This window comes from Nomascus leucogenys, chromosome X (genome assembly GCF_006542625.1).
Source record: "Nomascus leucogenys isolate Asia chromosome X, Asia_NLE_v1, whole genome shotgun sequence".
Classification (NCBI taxonomy): domain Eukaryota; kingdom Metazoa; phylum Chordata; class Mammalia; order Primates; family Hylobatidae; genus Nomascus; species Nomascus leucogenys.
This window is the reverse complement of record NC_044406.1, coordinates 14,155,229-14,181,255: the sequence shown is the minus strand read 5'-3', so window position 1 is coordinate 14,181,255 and position 26,027 is coordinate 14,155,229. Positions and strand designations below refer to the sequence as shown.

General features: G+C 42.0%; 1 protein-coding gene across 4 annotated transcripts in view; it reads right to left on the bottom strand.

Annotated features, from left to right (window-relative positions):
• The window catches only part of CA5B (carbonic anhydrase 5B), a 109,951-nt gene extending 92,369 nt beyond the window's left edge, over window positions 1-17,582 (bottom strand). For 2 of the 4 annotated variants that reach the window (XM_030807155.1, XM_030807154.1), the window contains exons 1-2: window positions 17,010-17,582; window positions 3,997-4,194 (exon numbers count right to left, since the gene is read on the bottom strand). The gene's annotated coding sequence lies outside the window, so the exon portion shown is untranslated. Of the gene's footprint in view, window positions 1-3,996; window positions 4,195-11,597; window positions 11,673-17,009 lie in introns of those variants that run through there. The other 2 variants (XM_030807157.1, XM_030807158.1) reach the window with 2 other exon arrangements.
• Between the last annotated feature and the right edge of the window lie 8,445 nt (window positions 17,583-26,027).

The window sequence follows — 26,027 nt, the reverse complement described above, 5'->3', positions numbered from 1 at the left end:
ACCCGGGAGGCGGAGGTTGAAGTGAGCCGAGATCGCGCCACTGTATGCCACTTAGGTGACAGAGTAAGACTCCGTCTCAAAAAAAAAACAAAAAACAAAAAAAGAGTTGAAGACACATTTCTTCTTTGAGAGATGACCACTTAAAATGTTCTTTTTATTGTTGATACAACATTTAAAACTAAATTACTGCCAGGTGCATTGGCTCACATCAGCACTTTGGGAGGCTGGGGCAAGAGCACCACCTGAAGCCAGGAGTTCAAGCCCAGCCTCGGCAACAGTGAGATCTCATCTTTACAAAAAATTTAAAAATGAGTTCGGCGTGGTGGTACGTAACCGTGTAGTCCCTGCTACTTGGGAAGCTGAGGCGGAAGGATCACTTGGGCTCAGAAGTTCAAGGCTGCAGTGAGCTATGACTGCACCACTGCACACCAGCCTGGGTGACAAAGTGAGATCCTATTAAAAAAAAACAAAACCAACAAACCAAACAAACAAAACCTAAATTACGAAAAAGTTATAAGAAGCAATTATATTTCCTTATGATTTCCCTATACTTTTGCTATGGTTTGCATGTGGTCTGTTTGGTCCGGCCAGGTCTCATGTTGACACCTGCTCCCCAATGTTGGAGGTGGGGCTTCATGGGAGGTGTTTTTTTTTTTTTTTTGAGACGGAGTCTCGCTCTGTCACCCAGGCTGGAGTGCAGTGGTGCGATCTCGGCTCACTGCAAGCTCCGCCTCCCAGGTTCATGCCATTCTCCTGCCTCAGCCTCTCCGAGTAGTTGGGACTACAGGCGCCCGCCACCACGCCCGGCTAATTTTTTGTATTTTTGGTAGAGACGGGGTTTCGCCGTGGTCTCGATCTCCTGACCTCGTTATCCGCCCGCCTCGGCCTCCCAAAGTGCTGGGATTACAAGCGTGAGCCACCGCGCCCGGCCCATGGGAGGTATTTGGATCACGCGGGCAGATCCCTTATAAATAGCTTGTTGCCATTCGGGTGGAAGTGAGTTCTTCCTCTTAGTTCCCAAGAGAACTGATTTGGGTTTTTTCTTTTTTTGAGACAGGGTCTCACTCTGTCACCCAGGCTGGAGTACGGTGGCACAACTGTGACTCACTGCAGCCTTGACCTGCTAGGCTCAAGTGACACTCCCACCTCAGCCTCCCAAGTAGCTGGGACTACAGGCATGGGCCACCATGCCTAGCCAATTGTTTTTCTTTTTTTTTAATTAAAATTTTTTTTTGTACAGACAAGGTCTCACTATATTGCCCAGGCTAGTCTCCAATTCCTGGCCTCAAGCCATCCTCCCGCATTGGCCTCCCAAAGTGCTGGGATTACAGGTGTGAGCCATCGCCTCCAGCCACAGAACTGATTGTTGAAAAGAGTCTGGTACCTCCTCCTCTCCCTCTTACCATGTGATCTCTGCACGTTTGCTCCCCTTGGCCTTCCAACATGAGGGGAAACAGTTTGGGGCCCTCACCAGATGCAGATGTGAGCACCATGTTTCTTGTACAGCCTGCAGCACCATGAGCCAAGTAAACCTTTCTTTATAAATCACACAGTTTCAGATATTCCTTTGTAGCAACACAAATGGATTAAGATAACTTCTCTACAAATCATTCCTTGTCCACTACTCATGAACTTATTTTCTGGCATCACCATTCCCCCAAGTCTCCTAAGTGAGACACCTCAAGGTCTTGGTTAACTTTGCCTTCTGTTCTCTGGAAGAGGATCTCACCTCCTAGTCCTGTTGCTTTTATTTCAGAAATGCTTTTTAAAAGTTGCTCATTTTCTATATTTCTATTGCTTTCATTTAATCTCTCACCATCTATCACTTGGATTAATCGCAACTTGTGGCCGTGCATTGTTGCCTGGGTTAGTCTAAAAACATAAACTGCTAACTAAACGAAATCATGCTATGCCACTCTCTTGTTTACAAATAACTAGTTTCTGATGAGCCTGCCCTCCATCTACCCTATTATGCTTTGATGATCACCACTCTCACGGCCTCTACCCACAACACACATTCAACATTCTGGTCACATCATTTTGTTTTTTTGGTCATTTCCTGAACATTCTATCACATCTGCCTTTGCACGAATGCCCTTCTAATCCTCTTGGCAAACTCCCATACATCCTTTAATACCTAATATAAATGGCTCCTCCTTAGTGAAATCATCATAGACTCCTCTGAGTAGTCTGTATCACATGCCTTCCTCTGTGGTCCCATAGCACTTTCAGAAACATTTTTCAAATCACACTTGCTTTATAATTTTGAGTATTCTTCCCTCACTAGACTTTGCCCTTTGGGTGGTTGAGAATTAGTACTCCTGGTACTTTGTGTGGTGCCTTGCACATAGTTGCCACTCAGAAAATGTTACAAACATAAATATATAAATGATAAAATACACACACGTTATTAGGTGACCCCAAATATAAAACGTGTTTTTCTTGCCTATCTTTCTGCTCTGTATTGCAATCTTACATTTTAAAATGTAATTAAATATAATTACTATTTAACATAGAAGTTATCTGCAAAGTAAGCCAGCCGAGGAAAACTAGTACATATTCAACACATACACACACAGAAAATACATTTCTGGTAAATCTTTCATTTCATTTCATGCCCTTTCTTCTATACCAATTACAAAATCTGTACATAGAGATATATGTATTTGTTAATAGAAAATATTACCTATACTAGTAGAAGGAAACATCCATAAAAAAGAAAAGGGAATTTTTCCATACACTGAAAAGTGAGTCCAGTGATCATCCAGAAAGCCCATTCACGGCATATACCCAAAACAATGGGAAACTGAGTCAAAAAGAGACATTTGTACACCCACGTTCATAGCAGTATTACTCACAAAAGCCAAAAGGTAAGGAAAAGATAAAACAAATGTGGCCTATCCATATAATGGAGTATCATTAAGCCTTAAAAAGGAAGGAAATTCTGACATATACTACAACATCGATGAACTCTGAGGACATTATACCAACTGAAATAAGCCAGTCACAAAAAGACAAATACTGTATGATTCCACTCATATGAGGTGCCTAGAGTAGTCCGATTCATAGAGACAGAAAGCAGAATACTGGCTGGGTGTGGTGGCTCATGCCTGTAATCCCAGCACTTTGGGAGACCAAGGCGGGCAGATCACTTGAGGTCGGGAGTTTGAGACCAGCCTGGCCAACCTGGTAAAACCCATCTCTACTAAAAATACAAAAGTTGAGATCGAGACCACGGTGAAACCCTGTCTCTACTAAAAAAATACAAAAAATTAGCCGGGCGTAGTGGCGGGCGCCTGTAGTCCCAGCTACTCGGAGAGGCTGAGGCAGGAGAATGGTGTAAACCCGGGAGGCGGAGCTTGCAGTGAGCCGAGATCGCGCCACTGCACTCCAGCCTGGGTGACAGAGCGAGACTCCGTCTCAAAAAAAAAAAAAAAAAAAAAAAAAAATACAAAAGTTAGCTGGGCGTGGTGACGGGCACCCGTAATCCCAGCTACTCAGGAGGCTGAGGCAGGAGAATCACTTGAACCTGGGAGGCAGAGGTTGCAGTGAGCCAAGACTGCCCCACTGTACTCCAACCTGGGTGACAGAGCAAGAATCTGTTTCCAAAAAAAAGAAAAGAAAAGAAAAGCAAGCAAGCAAGCCAGCCAAATACTGATTGCGAGAAGCTGGAGGGAGGGTGAATGGGGCGCTACTGTTTAATGGGTACAGTTTCAGTTTTGCAAGATGAAAGGATTTCTGGAGATAGATGGTGGTGATGATTGTACAATAATGGAAATGTACTTAATATAATACTACTTAACTGTATTCTTAAAAATGGTTAAGATGATAAATTTCATATTATGTGTATTTGACCACAATTTTTTTTTTTAATTCCAATGAGTTCCATGCCATTGCTAACAAAGAGGTCAATACTATCATGGAGTTTGATCTGTCCTCTGTTAACATGACACTGTTTCTTTAACTCCTTACAAGACCACCAGATCTTGCCCTCACCTGATTTATCTGTAGAATCTTCAAATTCCACGAGGAAAGAGTACCCATTATTCCAGACGTGGAGGCAGGTGGCTGGGTCATAAGAGATGGTGAGTGGTTTTAAGCCGGGATCATAAACACTGTCCCTCCACCGAATGTTGATGGGTGACTGTCGATCGCCCCCAGGAACCAGGTCCACGCTCTCCCAGAGTGGATGCACTAGGAGAAAGCAGGTCAGGCTATTATCAAGACTGTCTACTATCTAGCATCACACATGAGGCAATTCCACTTCTGGAGACCCTGTCAAGGCTAATGGGAACTAAGAGCTTTAGCAATTAGCCATTCAGGGCTTTAATCAGCTGACTAAAGCAAAGGCTAAAGACAAGTCAGAAAGCACTGTGCAGAAGAACAGCATTCTGCCATCTTGAAAACCCAACTCGTCTCAGTCTGCCTACTAAGCTCACCTAAACCAAGTGCAGTCAGTCCTGTGATAACAGTAAAATGCATGGAGATTAGCGCCATGTGGAAATAGGTATTCATAAATGAGTTTCTTTTCTTCATTGAGAATTTCCCAAGCCCCAAGTCCCCAAACTAGCTCTAAATACAAAGACAAACTAATTCGATTTTCAGTAACAGACTAATTAAAAAAAAAAAAAAAGAAATGGGGGAAGAACTTTGAGAAAGGAAATGTTCAATCAAGTATTGTCAGTGTTTAACTGGTTGACTGGTAGAAAAAAAGACTTGCGTAGCCTGCATCCTGTAAGATGCTCGCCCCACATAACTGTGCGTGCTGAGTTGAGTTCACCTCCTATGTAAGCAAACTCTGAGGACCAGGCAGCCATCCTGTAAAACCTGGGTAGAACATCGGCATTGCTAAGGTCCCTGGAGGTTGCAGTGTGTCACAGGGATGTGGAGATTATCTATTAAGGCGTACACATACAATTCATCCTCCACAGGCACTGAAGACATTGCTGATGCTGATTTTGTTCCAGAGTCAAGCACCAGGTCTCTGTAGCAAGTCCCTGGTAAGTATCAGCAGACTTGCTGATAACACAGATCAGCCTGTTGAGACCCCCATGTGTGATGAGCAGAACCAATGTATATCAGTTTGGGGTGGTCCATTTCCCTGTCCTTTAGAAGTACCATGGATGGGTAGAATCAAGAACAATAGGAAAACTAGGAGAAACATGAATTGAGAGAAATCATTACCAACGACCCTCTGCATCTCACCCCACCACTAAGAATGGGTCTAAGGGTTTGAGAAATAACTAGGCAGCTCCCACCAAGTCAAATCCCCCGAATATGGCAGGGACACCCTCTTGTTTCCATAAAAACCAGAAACTTGCCTCTGGTTTACTCTTACAGGGGCGACAGTTCTCCTGCTTCAGTAGCAGCCCAAAGATGAAAGTTTAAAATATTAGCCTTGGCTTTATTTTTTTGTGGGGGTAGGCAAAAGTGTCCTGGCAGTATAAACACTGAGCTCTCTTGGGAGCATCCAGACCAGTGGTCTCAACAAGGAGAGTGACTATGGCCCCAGAGGACATTTGGCAATGTCTAGAGACATTTTTCATTGTCACGACTGGAAGAGGGTGCTACTGCCATCTAGTGGATAGACGCCAGGGATGCTGCTAAACATTCTACGAAGCACAGGAGGAAGCCACCACTGCAAAGCGTTATCCAGCCCCAAATGTCAATAGTGGCCCAGTTGAGAATCTCAGTCTGCAGAAACTCAGAATATTCTTCTTTTTTTTCCTATTTCTTCCTATAACATAGTATTCTCTTATCTCTAAAGAGATTTAAACCTAATTTAAAAAATTAATTTCAACTTTAACTATAAAGGGTACACATGCAGGTTTGGTATATGGAGTGACACTGAGGCTTGGGGTCCCAACAGTCCTGTCACCCCAGCCAGTGAGCATAATACCCAACAGGTTGAACCCAATGTTTTTATTTTTCTTAGTATGAAAGAATTCCTTACAGAAGAACAATAATTTTCTGTTAAATTTAGGAGCCAAAAGTTAAAAATGCATTTGAACTGGCACAATATTTCAATATTATAAATCTGATTGGAATGCAGATTCCTTCTAGAAAGCCCTTGAAAGGCCCTGATTCTATTTTAAAAGATTCCTGACACAAAGAGACTACGCACCTTCCCCTCAGACACTCAGACTGTGGTTGATAATGTGAGAATTCACATTCTTCAAAGCCATTCAATGAGGGTCTACCATGAAGACTAGGGAAGAACTGGAGTGACGATCAGCTCCCTAAGACGATGCCTTGGTCATCCTTAATTGTTCCCCATCTCATTCATGAAACGGGAAGTATCAACACTCACACTCATGCAAATACCAGCCCAAGAAAACTGGGCCTGTTCCTTCCATTGCTCTTTAATTACCATAATGACACGATCAGTTTATGCCCTTGAGTTTACAAGTTCAGCTTCCAGAAGGTTTCTTTCCTCCTACCCACCTCCTCCTTTTTAAACAAAGACCATCTAGGCTAGACCATCCAACCCACTGTGGGGAGAGGTGGTCCTTGGTCACTATCTCCCTATTGAAGCCAACTTTTTGCCAAGGGCTTGTTTTGCTAATGATAAATTCACACTTTTCTTTTCCTCTTCCCTCCCCTTCTACCATTTTAACAAAATACAGATAGAAATGATTTCTTGGCAGTTGTCATACTTTCCCTCAAAACAGGAAGGTGACAACGAAGCATTCTAACAGAGGCTTCATTTTCAGGTTTTTCTTATATGTAGAAAGTGAAGAGATTGTGACTATTTCAATCACGGTTTAAGAGAGCGAAGGACACGCTGTCATTAAAAAGGTGTCAATAATCTGTCACTGATGAGCAAGAAAACTCCTTTAGATTTCATGGTGAGGATACACTTGGTCTTAATTCTTACTTATATGCCTAGTCCTGCGTTTGATTTATTTTATGCTTGCACCACCTATTTCTCTAGCCTCCTTGTATGTCCCTGGGCTCTTCAAATGTAGAAAGCTCATTTCTGCCTCAAGCCCCTCAGTTCCTGATTCTCCTCCTCTGCTGGAATCATTCCCCTCATTCCACTTGGCACTGGCTCCTGTTATTGCCTTAATTGTCACCTCCTCTCCTCTTTGACTACCCTCTTATAACATGATCCCCTTGAATTTTTAATCATATAGCACTCTGGTTTTGTCCTTCACAACATTATTACATGGGTATAGTTATAATTATATGACACGCACTTAGTTATCGGCCTCCCCCACTGCTCTGCAAGCAAGCTGGCTTTCAACAACTACGGTGGATCAAATGAATCAGATGAAGTATATCACTGAAGAAGTTTGCTTCTTTTTGCTTTATTTCCCATTACCCCCACTGATCACATTATTTTTCTTTAACAATCGTTCAGGTTTAGCTCTTCCTCGCCTTGCCCAGACCACTAGCCTAGTTCTGAACTCTACGCCACAGACTTCACACAAAGCCTCTTGGTCACTTGTCCTCTTTTCTCACTTCCCTTTACCCCCTGAGTTCAGCCACTCAGTTTTCCCAAATTACTGGCTTTGTCAGGGTGCTCCCGTGCTAAGGACAGTACATCAAGTGGAACCTTCTGTGTCCAAGTGCCTGTGTTTTTCTATTAGAACCCTCCTCACTTATCTAACCATTCTCCTCATTCTTTCCAAACGCTGGTGTTCCCATGCTGCCCCCTTGGTCAATCCTAAATGAGTGGTGCTGTAAATGTAAAACACCCAACAGGCTTTGAAGACTTGGTGCAAGGTAAACAATGTAAACTCGGTAATAACTGTTATATGGATCACATGTTAAAGTGATAATATCCTGGATATACTGGGTTAAATAAAATGTTACTAAAATTAATTTCACCTGTTTTCTTTTCCCCTTTTCTAATGTGTCTATTAGAAAACTGAGAATTACATATGTGGCTCAATTATATGTCTATAGGACAATGTTGCCCTATACCCTCATGTGCTTTTTATCTGGTCCCTTGCTATGTACTGCCCTTTTTAGAGGGATGTGCTATTTCCTCATGTAACTGAAGACCATCTGTGTAGGCCTTGGCCTTAGTGCAGTGATGGGATACACAGGGACCCTCTGTATGACGTGGTTGAGGATGATCGCAGGATCACAAATTGCCTTGTTAGAGCATCAGGGCTGTAAAAGGCACTTGGATGCCGAGTCCATTAGCCATAGAATACACATGCAGTTATCAGCACAGGAGACTAAAAGCCCACATTTCTTGGTGGTCAGTTCCAGGGCTAATCGTCAGTCCCAGGTAGCTGAAGACAACCCTGAAGCCATTAGTGCAATTCCATGGGACTCCTAATCCTCCCACTGTTTCTCAAGATTATTTGAAAGTTAATGGAGACAATACAGTCTGAGGCATCCCAGCCTATATCAGAGGTCTTTAGGAAGACATTGCAAAACAAGCCTGTTAAAACTCTTGTCCTCATCTGTACAAACCCCCCATGACAAGTTTACCTATACAACAAACCTGCACACATACCCCTGAACTTAAAATAAAAGTTAAATTAAAAAAAAAAAAAAAGTATTGTTCTCCAGGCTTTGGTTCTTCAAAATTAACTGGAAAAATAATAGAACTTTATAACACAGTTGAGTTATAATATAGATCAGTGTTGTCAAATACAACTTTCTCTAAAGATGAAAATGTCCAGTATGGTAAGTTGTAGGCACATGAGGCTATAAAATGTTAATGTGCTTAAATTTACAGGTAAATACGCACAGTGGCTACATTTAATTGTGGCTACATTTTAGACAGTGCCATTCTAGTCCAAGTTATCCTAAAAGGAAATGTTTCTTTTCTTTCTAAAAGCAGGGAGATCATGAACATTAAGAATCACTGGAATAATATTAAATTTGCACCATTTACATTATAGCTGATACTCTTTGTATTTCATTAAGAATTAACATTATTAAATTAATTTTCCTATGGTCTAAGATCTCATGCCTAAATCTTTCTTTTTTTTTTTTTTTTTGGAGACAGAGTCCTGCTCTGTCACCCAGGTTGGAGAGCAGTGGCGCGATCTCGGGTCACTGCAACTTCCGACTCCTGGGTTCAAGCAATTCCCGTGCCTCACAGCCACCCGCGTAGCTGGGACCACAGGTGCGTGCCACCATGCCTGGCTAATTTTTTGTATTTTAGTAGAGACAGGGCTTCACCATGTTGGCCAGGATGGTCTCGTTCTCCTGATCTCATGATCCGCTCGCCCTGGACTCCCAAAGTGCTGGGGTTACAGGCGTGAGCCACCACGCCTGGCCACCTAAATGTGATCATCACGCTAAATTTCACTAGATGATACACTAACTGAAATTGATTTTATTTTCATCTTGGATAACAGGTGTAGGCTTTTATTTTTATCTTGTTATATTACAAGTCCCTAAAGTTAGGACTATCAACAGTTACTGTCTGCTACTTGAGATAACAGCAAACAGCAATCTGAATTGACAGCTAAAGATTATCTGTGGAGAGCCTTGGGAGCAAAGATATGATGAGCACAGAGCACTGGGCTGACCTGAAATGCTGCTTTCCGAATTTGCCACAACCTCCTACTTTCATTCATTCCTTATTCTGCTTTGCCTCCTCTTAAAATGTTCAGACTTAAACATCTGAGGCAGGCACTGAGCCTACGATGACGATAACAAAGTACTAGAAGTAGCTGCCATAACTTTCTTTTTTTTTTTTGAGACAGAGTACAGATCCTGGTTCACTGCAACCTCCACCTCCCAGGTTCAAGTGATTCTCCTGCCTCAGCCTCCTGAGTAGCTGAGACTACAGGCATGCACCACCATGTCTGGCTAATTTTTGTATTTTCAGTAGAGACGAGGTTTCACTATGTTGGTCAGGCTGGTCTCGAACTCCTGACCTCAGGTGATCCGCCTGCCTCAGTCTCCCAAAAGTGCTGGGATGAGCCACTGTGCCTGGCCTCATAACTGAGTTTCTAACCCTCAAGCATCTCGGGTTATTCTTGGTTACAAGTGTACACTAGCCTTCCACTGGGGTACTGAGCTGTCAGAAACAATGAGAACTGTGTTTACAATTGAGCAGTTGAGGGTCCAGAATATAGGAATAGGACCTGCTCAAAGGCCCAGGGCAAGAAAGACCACAATATTCTCCTTGGGGCAAACAGGTTGGAACAGTGAAACACACTACAAACAAAATCAAATGCTGACTTTCACCTGTTTTTTTCTAGTAACTTAGAAACTAGAATACGTCATATAATATAGCTATTAGTCATCTCCTTGGGGGACCACTCTTTGGTTTCTGTTGGCACTAAAAGCAGCACGCTATCCTAATGGCATAGGCTGATCGGACTTTAGGCATTTAACTTTCAACTTTCTGCAAATAAAGACAAACAAACTAAAGATCAAGGCAAAAACTCCACACTCACACAAAACGTTAGTAACTAGATAAATATGACTAAATTTTTTCCATGTTAAGCCTTAGAATGCAGTGCCAGGGTTCGGAATAAGCCAGTCTGGGTAGGATACGGGCACACCCAGCAATCATAAATTTGTTATGACCCCGACCAACTCATTTCAATGAGAACACAGTCAATGTTGGGATAAAAAAAAATAAACTTGTAATAAAAAATTCTTCTGAAGCACTTTCAAGGCAATGGATCCAGCTAGATCGACATTATTAACGGAATTCCTTTCCTTATGGTTCAAAAAGGGTAAACCCAAAGAGCACAATCTAAGAAACCTGAAATCCTGAAACAAGCCAGTATTTGAAAACTATGTAAATTCACTGTGAATAGTGGAAAATATATTAAAAAAACCCAAAAGATATATTTAGCCAATTCATTAAACACATCTCTCCACCATCACAGACATCTCTCCTATCATCTCGGTTCTCTCCCAGGGTTATTTTGCCCTCCCTCCCAGGGGACATTTAGCAATGTCTTGAAACATATCTGAATGTGATCATTTGGGGAGTGCTACTGGCAAGAGATCAGGGATGCCACTCAACATCTAGTGAGCGAAGGGCAGCCCCCACACCACAGAATGATCCATCCCCAATGTCCATCGTGCCGCAGTGGAGAATCCCTGCAACATCCAGCTGCAGATAGCACCTTGTATTTCCAGGAGGGGAACGAGATGAGAAAGGCTTGAGGAAGAACATCTGCTATGTCACATGATCTTCTGTGTTTACAGCAGAGCACACACTTGCAAATCAGTCAGCTAGAATTAATTCTGCAATTCTTAACTCTGGACAGAATATTCTGAAGCACGAAGCCACTGAACTGCTTGCAGACATTCATGTGCAGCTTCCAGCAATTTAAGATTCACAGAAATAATTTGCAGTTTGTGGATCAACCTTAGTAAAAAGACAACTGCTAACAAGAAATAATAAAGAACAGGTTCCAGAATATCTGAAACCTTCTCCAGTTTCTGCATGACATCATTTTAACATTTTAACATTTGCCAAGAAAGAATGTTCCACATTTATTTTAGTGGACAAATACAGAAACAGTTATTCTCACAGTCCCTAAGGCATATAATCTCACACTGGAATGCCCATGACATCACAGCTACAAACGCTTAACACACGTGATTTTTATAAAACCAACAAGCCTTTTCTCCTCTCTTTAATGAAACGGTGTACTCACAGGCTTATTTCTGGATTTTTTAAGTACAAGTACAGAGGCTACAGGATGGCCTGGGCCTTGGAATCTGGAAGCTTCTCCACAGCAATTTGCATGGGGACACAGGACAAGTGACCCTCAGGGTGTGCATCACCACCATCTTTACCCTGAAACTTTGATCAGTTCCCAGATAACTTGCAGGAACCCAATAACCTAGAGGGAAGAGGGCAGAGAAGTGAAAGCTGTAAACAATAGAGACTTAAGATCACGAGAAAACCTAAGTAGGACAATATTCAGACTAGTAATACGCACCCTGAGGTGGAGGGGAGGGCAAATGGGAGTCAATTATCCACTCTTGTTCCTCAAACTCATTGGTCACCCCAAGATGACAGACCCACTTGCTTTCCCTCACATTCACTTGGCGCTTCTGCCTGCCCACCAGCCACATGGACTTTAGTTCTTCCAACTCCTGCCTTTCCCTCTGGCCTGTGCAGATGCCCTTCCTTTCCTGGACTCTCCCTCCATCTGTGCCTCGTGAATCCCTACCCCCACTCCAGGTGACTGACACCAGCGTCACTTCCCCTAAGCTCCCCCGACCACGTGCTCACCAGGTCAGCCCAGAACTGCTTTGTGGTCACAGTGCTTATCACAGTCGAATTAATATCTGACCAGGAATGTACTTTATGACTGCATCCTCTCCAGTATCTAAGCCCCACGGTGGTAGGGACCGTGTCTGCCTTGGTCAGAGCTGCATCTCTTAGGGACACAGTGCCTTATTCAAAATGGGTGCTGGGAGTACTAGCCAACTGACCTGAGTAGGCTCCTTTGGTGACAAAGATGTTGGTCCTAATTTCAAGAACTAAGAACTGTGCCATGACTGCCAGCATGCTCTGAGACAGTACTAGGGGTCTTTCCTTTTCTCAAATGTCATCACCCATTTGTAGGGATGTCTATACTTTTAAAACACTTTTAAATATTTCTCCATTGAGAGGAGGGTCTCATACCCCTATCTAAAAGATCCAAAGGACACCCCCCAAATCCTGCCTGATCTAAAAGAGGACCCTCCCTGAATATGAACCTCATCTAGTCTCACAGGACTGGGATTCTGCCAGTTAGCACTTTCATTTCAAAATGTATTGTCATTTCTTTTGCTCCAAGCACAGTGGTGGGTGCTATGATGCAAAGATGACCAAGACTTGAACTGTACCTTCCAGGTATGTAATTTCTCCCTTAGGAGCCTCTTGAAATGCACATAGTATGGGTAAGAGAAACACAGAGCAAACCAGTTTACAGCAGGGTGTTTTTGTCACCTCATATTCTGCCTTCTCTTGCCAAAAGAGGGGCTCTCTGCAGTATGGCCATGCTGGGGTAGTGGTGGGGGTTGGGGTAGGTGGGAATGGGTGGCAAAAGGCACAAACGTAGAAGTTGAGGGGCACTAAAGACACATTTCCCTTACAAATCTGAACTTTATTTCTTCATACCATCTTCCCAACAAGAATGTAAGATATAAAACCCACCTCATGGTCCTCAGTGATGCTGAGCAAGGAGGCAAACGTGCTTTCATCCTCCCCTCTCTTTGTGCACATTCATGCTAATAATTGGCTGTGAACTAGCTCTTCTCTGTACTGCCATCCTTGACCCTGCTCCATCTAAGCTAGAGAGAAGACTACACCTATGTGAAAGGAGCGAGAATCATCTCTATGTGCATTGTGAAAGAAAGCACAGCAGGATGAGAAGCCAGTCTTTTGGCACAGTGCCATGCACTTTGCTTTGCGTATGCTTTGCATATGCGTCACTTTGCTAATGTGAGCTGAACTCAGGGAGCCAGAGTTGTGCAGCCATTACATTAAAGAGGACTGGTAGGAAGTTAGTGAATACTGTGGAGCTTCCTTACCTCTAGGCTTGACTCCCTACCAGAGGTCTTTAGGCCACTGTATTAGCTTGTAAGAAAGTACCATAGACTGGGTGGCTTAAAATTTTTTGTCGTCTCATGGTTTTGGAGGCTAGAAATCTGAGGTCCAAGTTCTCTACAGGGTTGGTTCCTTCTGAAGGCAATGAGCGCTCTGTTCCAGGCCTTTCTACTTGGATGGTTAATTTTATGTGCCAACTTGGGTAGGTCATGGTACCCAGATGTTTGGTCAAATACCAGTTTAAATGTCACTGTGAATGTATTTTTTAGGTGAGATTAACATTTAAATCAGTAGACTTGCAATAAAGATTATTACCCTTCACGTGGGTGGACCCTACCCAATCCGTTGAAAGCCTTAAGTGAAAAAAGACAGGTCCCCTGAGGAAGAGGAAATTCTACTTCCAGACTGCCTTTGGACTGGAGCTGTGCCCTGGCACCAGTTTGTGCTCACAATCCAGTCTGAATGTGTCCCCAAAGTTCACGTTTTGGAAACAATCTGCAACGCAAAAGTGTTGGGAGGTGATTAAATCATGAGGGCTCTCCCCTCATGAATGGATTAATGCAATTATTAGGGGGAGCTGGTTAGTTTCTGAGGTAGTGGGTTCCTGATAAAAGGATAAATTTGGCCTCTTTCCCTTCCCTCCCTCCCTCCTTCTTCACCCCCAACCACTCCCACCCCTCGCATGCACGTGCTCTTGCCCTTCTGCCTTGTGCTATGGGATGATGCAAGGACAGCCCTCACTAAATGCTGAGCAGATGCTGGCACCATGCCCTTGGGCTTCCCAGCCTCCAGAATCATGAGCCACATAAATTTCTGTTCATTATAAATGATCCAATGTCAGATATTCTGTTACAGCACAAAACTGAGTAAGACAGGCTGTAATATCAATCCTTCCCTGGTCTCCAGTCTGCTGGGCTGCACTGCAAATTTCCCGAGCCTACATTCATGAGCCAATTTTTAAAAATAAGTCTCTCTCTCCCTCAACACACACACGCACACAGGCACACCCACACATACATACACACACACACATACATATATACACATACACACACACAATTGGTTTTGTTTCTCTGGAGAACACCTAATAAACCTTGCTTCTGGTAATTCCTTGGCTTGTGTCAGCATTAAGTCCAATTTTCGTAAGCCATTCTCATCTTGTCTGTGTCCAAATTTCCCTTTTAATTAAGGACACCAGTTACATTGGACTAGTGGTCACCCTAATGACCATAATTACCTTTATACAGACCCAATCTCCATATGAGGTCACATTCTGAGGTACTGGGGCTTAAGACTTAAACATATATGAATTTGAGATGGGAGGGTGCAATTCAACTCGTAACAGCCAGTGACACCTAAAGTATGTCTACGTTGCCTAAAAGGTGTTGACAATTCTCAAACCAAAGTTAAAATCACTTTTGTTTAGTTTTATCTGTGTTTGTGTAAATACAGTTTTTAGTGGGAGTGTGTATGTCAAAACGTCTAAGGAGATGAAAAATCACCTTGTTGAAGCCATGTAAAAAAGTCTGGCTCAGGATTTAAAAGACAGACTGCCAATAAGCTTTCAATATCTTATCTTGATAGTTCCTGAAGCCAGGTAAGAGCATCTGGTTTTTAAATAACTTCACTATCTGAATTCACTTAGCAGGTTTAAACAGCAATAGACCATGGGTCAACTGAACTTAGAATCTGTTTTCCCCTTATTAGGGCAAACTTCAAACTTGTACAAAAAAATGGTGAGAATAAATCATCTGTATATCCAATACTCTATTTCAACAATTACCAGTGTGTGGCTGGATACGGCCTAGGAGAGCTAAACCTTCTGTGCTATATATCCTTTGCCGTCACTGATTATTCATGTATGCCTTGGATATTACTAACATGTTCTTTTTCTGTTGTTTTGCAGCCTTAGAAATGTGTGAAAAAAGAAAAGATTCTAAAAGTCTTTAAATATCATTCATAAGTAATATATTTATTAAATGCCTCATAGCTTGAACTCTGCCTGATTAAGCGACTTATGCGAAACAGACAGGAAAAGTACTAACAAAAGGTTACAATTATATTGAAAAATTCCTTGATTGGCATCAGATTGACTCTTCATTTTCTCAACTCCTGATTTCAAAAGGAAGCCTGCCTTTTGCAATTTCCTGAAACTTAAATTAGAGATTACGCTGCTATGTCTTAAGAAAGCTTAGCTTCCTCCTCTCACTCACTTCTTCCTTGAGAGCGTGATCCCAATCTGAGGTTGCCAAAGGTTTCAAAATATATTTCTTATACCTGATTTGTGTGTTGCAACTAACTGCCCCAGCGTGGCCAGTGACATGATGAATTTCCCTCTTTCCATCAGATTTCCTTAATAGTCATATGCAATCACAAGGCACTCAACCTTTATTCCATTGCAACTGTGAGCAGTGGCAGCCGTTTTGCTTGGTTCCAAGCACAGGGCAGCTACGTACAGGCACAGAGAATGGTGCCCTTGCTGCTTTCGCCTTTCGGTTAATTCCAGCCCAGGTACTGATTTAAAATAACCCAGAAAGTTTTTCATTTCCAAAATATTCAAGAACAGTGCAGCTTTTCACTAAGTCCCTGAAGACTGGGGAGGTGGGGTGAACTTTGGTTCACTGGGAACTCTGATGCAGGCTGCGAATAGTGACTCCTCTGAGAGATGCGCGGGGCAGCATTTCTTACCAGAGATTTCTGACTATTCTCCATACTCCAGCAAGACTTTCAAAGTGCATAGTGGAAATGGTCAGATTATCAGTAAAGGAAGAAGCGGAAGCAGAAAGCAATGTGGTATTCAGTGGCTAATAGGGAGCATATAAACAAATTAAGGTTTACGCATCTTCGTTAACTCATTTCCCAAGCTTTTCCAGCAAAAGTAAATGTGAGAGAAGTACACTGAAATTAATACTAACGCGTTTCCAGCAGCCTCAGAGCAGCAGCATTTAACGCTGAATATCACACAGAATCCCAGCCACCAAGAATGTCTGCATTTTGGAGGTTCCTCTCCTCCGGCTCTGGGGCAAGGCACAACAGAAAAATTCAAGTTTGTCCACGGGACACAACTGTGCTTTTGATCTACTCTGGGGCAGCTGTGTCTGTCCATAGCCCCTGGCATAGTCAGGTGGGAATATCAACAATGCAGACCCGAGGAAGTCCCAGCTTGCTGCTCCTTGGTTTCTGGAAATGCACTCCTCTCATCCCGCAATGTCTCTGGGAAAGCTGTTCTACTTTTTAATAGACAGAATCCTAAAAGGACGTCTGGTGATCCCCATAGTGGAGAAAGAGAGCTAGAGTGGGGAAGTGGCTATTTCCCCGCCGCCAGCCTCCCACTCCAATTCCTCAGAGAAGCCCCGCCAGGACCCCGGCCAACCTCGCGAAACCAAAAGCTTCTCCGGCTCCGGGGCCGATAGCGGCACGCGGTCATGTTTGCGGCAAGTGGCACAGTTCCTGCCCTCTCAGGCAGACCACGCCCTGCTGCTGCCCACGCTCCTTACTGCGTCTCGCCCTTACCCGAACGACTCACCTGAGCCAGAACCTCCTCGTTCGCTCCCAGGACCCGAGGACCCCGCACGCGGCCATCTTGCCCACGCCCCCTCATGTATAGCCACGTCCCTACGCAGCAAACGTCATTTCGTCATCCAGGCTACGCCCCATCAGTCCCCACTCTGTCCCCGACCCAGGCTCAAATCTCGCCCTGGCCACGCTTCCCCAGCGCCGGAGTCCACACCTTCTCTGCGCTCTGGCTACACATCTCCTGTCGCTGCCACGCGCCTGCACGCTAACTTGGCGACGCCTCTGCCCTCCGCCTGCTCCACCATCTTTGTTACGCCCCTCAGAGCAACAAGGCACGCCCACACGTAAGGACCACGCCCCCACGTTCGAGGCACGTCTCTGCGTTCCAATACGTCATGTCCCTACTTCCCTTTTGGCGCCACCTCCCCTGCCGGTCACTACTCCGCGGCCCGCCTTTCCATCTGTGGCCACTTATCCACGCTTCGCCCAGTGATCATCCAGTCACAACTATTCTGCCTACCCTACCTCCCTCCCTTGGACCCACGTCCCTACTCCGCCTGAGGCCGACCCTCCCGCGAATTCGAAGATCTTTTTTACACCCTTGCGATTACGCCACGCCTTTCACGTAAGGGCTAAAGTCAGCTCGTTCGGGCCACGCCCCTGCGGTACGCCTGGGTCACGCTTCTTCCACTAAGCCTTGCAGCCTGCGCTCCTCACTGGCGGGGCCGTTCCCGCCGTGGCTAACCTCTTCCATTCTCTCGGAACAGGCAAGACCCCTCTGGTCCGCGTCACTTTTCTTCCTGCATTCCACACCTCTCCTTTCTGGCCAGTCCTGGCGGTCGTTTCAGGCCACACGCTACAGCCCTATGGTCCTCATTGGCCACGCGCATCCGGCGCATGCGCACTTACCTACCTTCAGTTGTGGTCACGCCTTAGGTTCCCAGGCCACCCGTTTTTGGTTCCACTCTGGTCACGCCTCTCCCGCCAGTTCCACGCCCTCTGCGCTCCTTTTAGGTGTGAGACTTGATCCCGGGAAGCCACGGAGGTGTTGGAGGGGCCCACCAGTCTCCGGAGAGAACTGTCCAGGTCCTGGAACCAGATGTCCGCGGCATTTATACAGTGAAATGAGCCTGCGGATCTCTGATCCTCTCCTAAAAAGTGACTTTCTCCATGTATCTCCCAAGTCTAAACACCACAACTCGTTAAGCAAAAACCGAGTAGGAAACCGAACTGATGGGCCAGTGGTGGAGCAATATTCCTTCTAGCTAGGTTTCATGTCCTTTAACCCGATATGGAGATAAACTGGAACCGTGTTCCTTCCAGCCCATTTAAAGTCAGCGGACTTTAAATGCTAGGGAGATACAAGGAGTAAGCACACTCCTCTACTTCCTGATGTGTCCTCCTGATGACTTTTCCTAGGCACTTGGTGCCCTAATGCTTTCTAGGTCCTGTCGAGACACCACCACGTTCAGACCTCTGTTTGCAGCCCCCTGCTCCAAGATTACTCTTTTTTACTCCCTCCATTCGCAATTCTGGGTTCACAGGAAAAAAGTGAGGAGGTTATTACCAGCTTTTCTGTCCAGAAATTTCTGAACTTACACTCTTGGAGGATGGACACTTTCCATTAGCCATTCATTCATTCATTCAAGACAGATTTATCAAGTACTATTGTTCCAGTAAGAAATAAGACAAGACTCAAAGAGATTACAGACTGAGCTTCCCCAACTCAAGTTTGGATGGCACAAGAATTGAGAAAATTAAAGATGGTGTAATAAAGGAGTTGATAGGTGGAAAAGGACTTGGTAAGTGCTGGTTTGTTGTTCTAATTAGCAGGAGTATTTTGGGGCAGCAAACATAGGAAGCCACTTTCATAGCAGTTAGTACAGCTGCCTTCACAATAAATTCTCAATCTTCATTTAAAGTATTCCCTTTTCACTTGTATAGAGGATTACAATTTTTCCCTCCATGGCAGTGAGATTTACTATATACACTTCTACATATGCCAGTAATCAAGATTTTATGATCACATATAAAGTGTAAAAGTTCCTTTCTCTTCCCACCTTCCATCCATTTCTGCTTTGAAGACAGTGGGAAGTTTCACAATATTGAGCTACAAGGAGCACAGACTAAAAGACAATTTTCAACAAAACATTTTTTATTAAGCTCACCCTGGCTCTGAGAACTCTATCTCATTTATATAAAATGTTTCCAATGCTAATCATTTTTTGCATGAAAAATTAAACACACAGGAAATGGGACCAATGCAGCCTGTGTAAATTACTGCATTGATTTTTATAGCATTATTTATAGCATTATTTTCTCCCGGATGATTTGAGGCCGCGTACCAAAATATAGGCAACGCTGTATAAAATAAGTATTATAGTTTAAGGAACCAGAGGGGAAATTCATGGAGGGAGAATAAATAATGTAGCCAATGGTAAGATTAACACTCAAGTATGCACACTTTCAGATCCAGAACAGTTGTTGAAGGTGGGCAAGAGATCTCACTCTAAGCTTCCATAGAAAACAGGAGATAACAAGTATTTTAAAGTTTTACAGTGTTCATAAAAACCAATCAATCAGGATTTTGTTTGCTTTTGAGAAGCACTGTTTTTTTTTTTTTAGTAATTTGTAGCCCCAAGGCAAATCCCAGTTCCTCATCATGATGACGCTGTGAGCTACGTGGGAAATAAGAGTCGTAAGTTGTTACACCCACATTCCCTCAATGGAAACTGTTGGCATAATCACAAAGCACAGGGCACTGAATCAATTTCATGAACCATCCAAAATTTCCTGTTCCACTGAGTACACAGCCACACAATGATCTGGTTTAATTCAGGGTAGCATTTAGATAATCCTTCCCCATAATGGCACATAAGTTTCAACTCACATGTCAACTCCTATTTATTCATATTAGTTGACTGAATAGCTCAGTTGGGGTGGCTGAATCCATGCACAGAATGAAAAAGCTCTGAAATAGATAAATGTTTGTCATGGGTGTGGGATGAGCAAATGGCTGCAAACAACCTGTCATCTCTGATTTGTAGTAATAGGGATCTCTTGTGCACATCTTTTAGGCAGTCCACAAAAACATTTCTCATAAGACTTTTGATGAATTTCAGACAGTAGAGGGTTCAGGGTCATCACTGGCCAAAACCTAGGAGCAGAAATTCTGAGATATTGATTAATTCATATGTCTTTAATATTAATGAGAGCATATAACCTAAAAGTTATGTGGTCTGATCCCGCCCCCGCCCCCACACCCTTTATAGAGGTTGGCAAAAGAAGTACCTATTGTCAGGGCTAAATGTGACTAGGTGACCTCCAGCTGGCAGGCAAATTGATGATTAAGGATGGAAAATACTATTTCATAGACCATGGCTGCAATACTGTTAGCCTAGTAAAAAGAGAAAATTGACTTGCCGAATCATGAGAAAACTCTTACACCTGAGCAACAGTGGAACCGGCTAAACCTGTAAAAGAAATGTCTTGCTTTAACTACATGAGACCCATTACAAAGCATTGATCCCCGTGCAGAAGAGACACACAGACACACATACTTTTTTTTCCCATTTAAGAAACTGTCCTTTAAATTGCTACTTTAGGAGCATAAAGTTGGCAGAATTACACTCAGTTGATCTGAATTTTTATTTCCAAACGGTAGTGATTAACTTTCTCTGAAGTAGAAAAATATTAACTTGTGAAGAATAAGACAAAGTTCATAGTGATTATGACTACTGATTAACCTACAAAATTTGATGAGCTTTTCAAATATCCTTGCTTAATATGATTTCTCATCTTAAAAAGGGGATATGATATGTGATGGAGATAAAAATATTCCACATTATAGAGTTTCTTGCTCACCAAGGATACTGGAAATTTGTGTGTGTGTGTGTGTGTGTGCATAAAATTAAGTATACTATAAGATTGTAACATCATCTGTTCTATATTCTAAAATTATTATTAAAATAAGCTCATTTATCTTTTTATTAAGATGGCCAATGAAAAATAATTTCCTGTTTTTTGTAGTCATGGGCACATAGTGGGCTGCCAGTCCAACAGCCTGTGATTAGTAAATAAAGGGCACATTGGAAACTCACTGTCAGGGAATGTCCTTCCCATCTCCCATTGTCCTTCTCTATGTCATTTACAATGAAGCCATTCCCACATTGAAATCTTCATTAGCCTCTCAGGACCATTGTTGGATAATCCAAACTCTCTGTCCTCTAAGATCGGAACCCAGCGTGGCTTTTCAGATGCATCTACACTGATGCTCTCTCCCCCATCTTCCTCTGAACCACTCTACCAGCAAGTCCGTGCTGTTGGCCATATCCTGTATCTGTCCTTTGTGTTTGTTTTCAGATTTCCTTAACTTGTATCCTGTGGGCTTTCATGTTTTACCTTTAAACATCTTGCCATTGTTCCAGGTCTATCATGATTATCATTGAGAAACCTTTCTTTTATTTTTCTTTTGTTAACAGTTTTCTAATTGACTTGTCAAATCCAGTAACTTTTTATCCTCTCTTTCTCCAGTGTTCCTATAGCATTTTGTTCACAATTGTACGTGCATCTATTGCCATCATTATTTACTTTTGTGTCCTACAAAATTGTAAGTTCCTGAAGGGCAGAGACTGTATTTGGTTCATTTTTGCATTTCTCATAGCCCATGAATATGATAGTTTAAGAAAACTGAGTTGACTAATTTGAATCATAAACTGAAGTTCTAATAAGCTTGTGACTGGAAATTAAGTACCATGAAATTCATTGCAATGTATATATTTTTACATTCTTAGCCTTAGAAAAACCACAGACACACACACACACACACACTTGTCTCCGTTTTTTCTTCTGTTCTTCCTTGTGTGGGTTATTTCCGTTAACTACAAGAAGAAAAGAGTTACCTAAATGATATTTTTAAAGTTTGTGGGGGTGTTTTGCAGCATCCGTGGCCTCTACCCACTAGATGCCAGTAGAATCCTCTCGTCTGCCATTCATGACGACTAAAAATGTCACCAGACGTTGCCAAGTGTCTCTGGAGCACAAAATCACCCCCAATTGAAAACCACTGAGTTAAAATAGAACTTACGCACAATAGACAAAAATACTTTGTCTCTCCATGCATCTTAACACTGACAATTTAAAGAGAATAAAATTATTTTTGTTACCTAATTATACTGAAAACATTATATAAATTATTAATAATATAAACATCTTGATATTTTTTATTATATATAGTATATCCATTTCATTACAATTTAAACAAGGAAGGATCTGATTTATTAAAATTCTACAACGTTTAGGAAATCACTGAGTATAGCCATTTAATTAAGATATTAAATCGTCCAAAGGGGATAGTGTGTGTGTGTGTGTGTGTGTTTTGTTTTTTGTTTTTGTTTTTTTTTTATTTTTTGAGACAGAGTCTCGCTCTGTCACACAGACTGGAGTGTGGTGGCACAATCATGGCTCACTGCAGCCTCAACCTCCCTGGGCCCAGGTGATCCTCCTGCCTCAGCCTCCCAAGTTGCTGGGACCACAGGTGCATGCCACCAAGCCTGGCTAATTTTTGTACTTTTTGTAGAGAGGGGGTTTCGCCATTTTGTCCAGGCCTGTCTTGAACTCTTGGACTCAAACAATCTGCTTGCCTCACCTTCCCAAAGTGCTGGGATTACAGGCATGAGCCACTACACCCAGCTGCAAAAAGTGTGAAGTTTTAAAATCTTATACAAAGTTTCTATGTTCAATTATTAAAAGTTTTAATTGATTTCTTTTAATGTGTCACAGCCAGATACATTTCTGAAAATCCAACAAAAATATACAGAATAACGTCACATTTGAGATGGTTTTACAGTTTACTAATTTTAGGAGCTATATATTTACTAAATTTCTGTTTTTGATAGTGAAACAAAATAACCAGGGTCAGTTTTAAAAGAAACATTGGTCATCTCCACCTCTTGCTTTATTGCAGGTGAATGGAGCCTACATACGCCCACATATTTATATGAATCTAGTGAACTTAACAAGGGATCTTGCATGAATCAAAAGAACGACACATGTGTTTTCTTTTCATGTGATCGCATATTCTGTTTACCCCAGAGCAGTAGATCAATAGTTATGTGCCCAGAAAGTGCTTTTCAAGAGTGTTGTGGAGTATAAAAAACAGGGAGAAATCAATTTCGTTTTCCTATCTCAGGAGACTCAGTGCCCTTTTGTGTGGCTCATGGCAACAGTCATCTGAACTTTTAAATCTACATGCTCTAAACTCTGAACATTTGGAAGTAAATAGTAACATATTCAGAATGATTGAACTGCTTTATTTGTCATCATTACCACAGTTACTAATAAGTTATGAAGCTCCCATATGTGAAATTGCTGAAATGAGCATTTTATGAAGCAATTTACACAGATATGAAGGCTCTGGAAACTTACTACTTAAAACTTGTACATCAAGACAAGCACTAAATTTGTGCAAGACTTTGAAAAGTATAAGAAAATATAATATGCTGAGAGGCAAGAACCCTAATACCTGGTTCTGTTTTCCATTTATTTTACTGAGATCTCCAAACTATTTAACAATGAATTTGTTACAGTATGTAACCAATATAGATAAGATTTATGAATCAAAAAACAGAAAGAATTGCAAATTACATCCAAGATTATCATCTTTGATTAAACAACAAAGTAGATAATATAATTGAAATGAGAAAATTAATACATGTATTAGAAAATATAAAGAGAACATAGCAACAAAAGTAGATATTTTATGGGAAATACTCTATAAAGTCCATGAGAATACTAGAAAATCTTAACAGAATATTTTCTTGGAAATTGTAAACAGCCAAAATGGACTCAGAAAGAGGTATAAAACCTGAAGTAAATGATAATGTAAGGAATGAAAAATTTTGAAAAACTCTTCCTCTAAAATGCACATGGTCCAGATTCTTCATTTGTGAACTCTTTATTTCTTATACATTATATGTATTTCTAAACATAGACAATGTTAGAAATCTTTCTGTATCATTTTCAAGATGGTAAAGGCTAGGAAAAAAAATGCTTCAAGAATCAGCACTTGAAAAGGAACCTACATGATATTCTTTTAAGAAAATAGATTTAAAAATCTTAGGGGAAAAACCAGGAATTGATTCCAGCAGCATGCTAAAAATAAATTAAAAAATGTTTTATCTAAGAATTGAATCAATGTGAAAAATGTATTGATGTAATACACCAAATGGTAAAAATTTTAATAGTGAAAAGCAGTTGATAAAATGCAACACCAATTACTGAGGAAAATAATTTTTTGTAATTACAAATATAGTGCTTTTATCACATGACACATCATTTTTAAAGCCACTTGCCAGATTCCGTGCAGTAGTGGCATTCATATTAGAGTAAAGAAGAAGATAAGGGTGCGTCTTATTCCCATCATTTTATTACTCTGTTCTGGTAGTGCCACTGCAGTGAGAAAAAACAACATCCTACAAGAACATATAAAGAGATCCAAGGCTAAGGAAGGCGCATTCTAACTATGAAAATATATTAGCATTGGTCATCCATTCTGGTAGTATTACGTATGTTTTCTACTTTTTTTTGCTTCTCTATATTGTCTATACAGAATTTCTATTGCTTTTTTCAATCATTTTAAAAATGAGAACACAAATATTGAGAAATCATAATGAAATAAGAGATTGTCTTCCCTTTTCAGATGAATGGCTTACACTGACTAAAACTCAATATTTTACTGTCTTCGATTCTAGTTACATAGATGACTAAAAGCTATGTAGAAATTTGTCACTTTTAAGAAATGCAAGACTAAAGGAAAGCTGAGGAAGATTTCTGTGTTTCCACTCTGGGAGCTGAGGCAGGAGCGTTGCTTGAGCCCAGGAGGTCGAGGCTGCACTGAGCTAAGATGGTGCCATTGCACTCCAGCCTGGGCATCAGAGCAAGATCCTATCTCTATTAAAAAAACAACAACAAACAACAACAAAACACGGTTAAGTTCAACAAAATGACAAAGCTGCATAATAGCATGACCCCAGTTTTGTTTTTAAGAAGAAATGTACATGTATTTACACACAAAAGAAAGCACAAGGCAGAAAGATATGTTCCAAATATTTAGAAAACATTGACAATTGGTCATTCGTTGACGCTGGTGGAATTACAGGTGATTTTTACTTTTCTCCTTGTGCTTCTTTGTATTTTCTAGAAAGAATTTCTATTGCTCTTTTTAAAAAGATGATACAACAAACATTGAGAAACCATCATTCAAAAGAGATTGTCTTCTTGAATGACTTACCCTAAGACTCAGTGTTCTATTGTCTTCAACCGTAGTTACATAGATGACTAAGTAAAAGCCAAAGACAGCCACTTGATGCTTTTATGAAGTGGAAGGCTAAAGGAAAGCTGAAGCAGATTTCTTATTTATTTATTTATTTATTTATTTATTTTTGAGACAGAGTCTCGCTCTGTTGCCCCGGCTGGAGTGCAGTGGCTCGATCTCGGCTCACTGCAACCTCCGCCTCCCGGGTTCAAGCAATTCTCTGCCTCAGCCTCCCGAGTAGCTGGGACTACAGGCGCCTGCCACCATGCCCGGCTAATTATTTGTACTTTTAGTAGAGACGGGGTTTCACCATCTTGGCCAGGCTGGTCTTGAGCTCCTGACCTCATGATCCACCTGCCTCGGCCTCCCAAAGTGCTGGGATTACAGGTGTGAGCCACTGTTCCCAGCCGCTGAGGCAGATTTCTATGTTCTTAGCATAGCTTTCTTCCTTGATGTAAGTAAAATGCTTTGTTACAATCTCTGTGTGCATTGACTTTTCCTTCCCATAATGACTTTATCTAGTTTAACATTTCCCAAGATGACTTCATCTAGTCTGGCTTTATTTTTTTCAGATGTTAGCTAGGTGAGCTCTTCCTTCTTGAAATTTCCACTGCACCTAATACAGTGACATTGCTAGGATGGCTGGGCTAAGTTGTGGCTGCCTCTCCTTTTAGTACAGCTTTTCCTGACTCCGTGTCCTTGCAACCAAGGTGA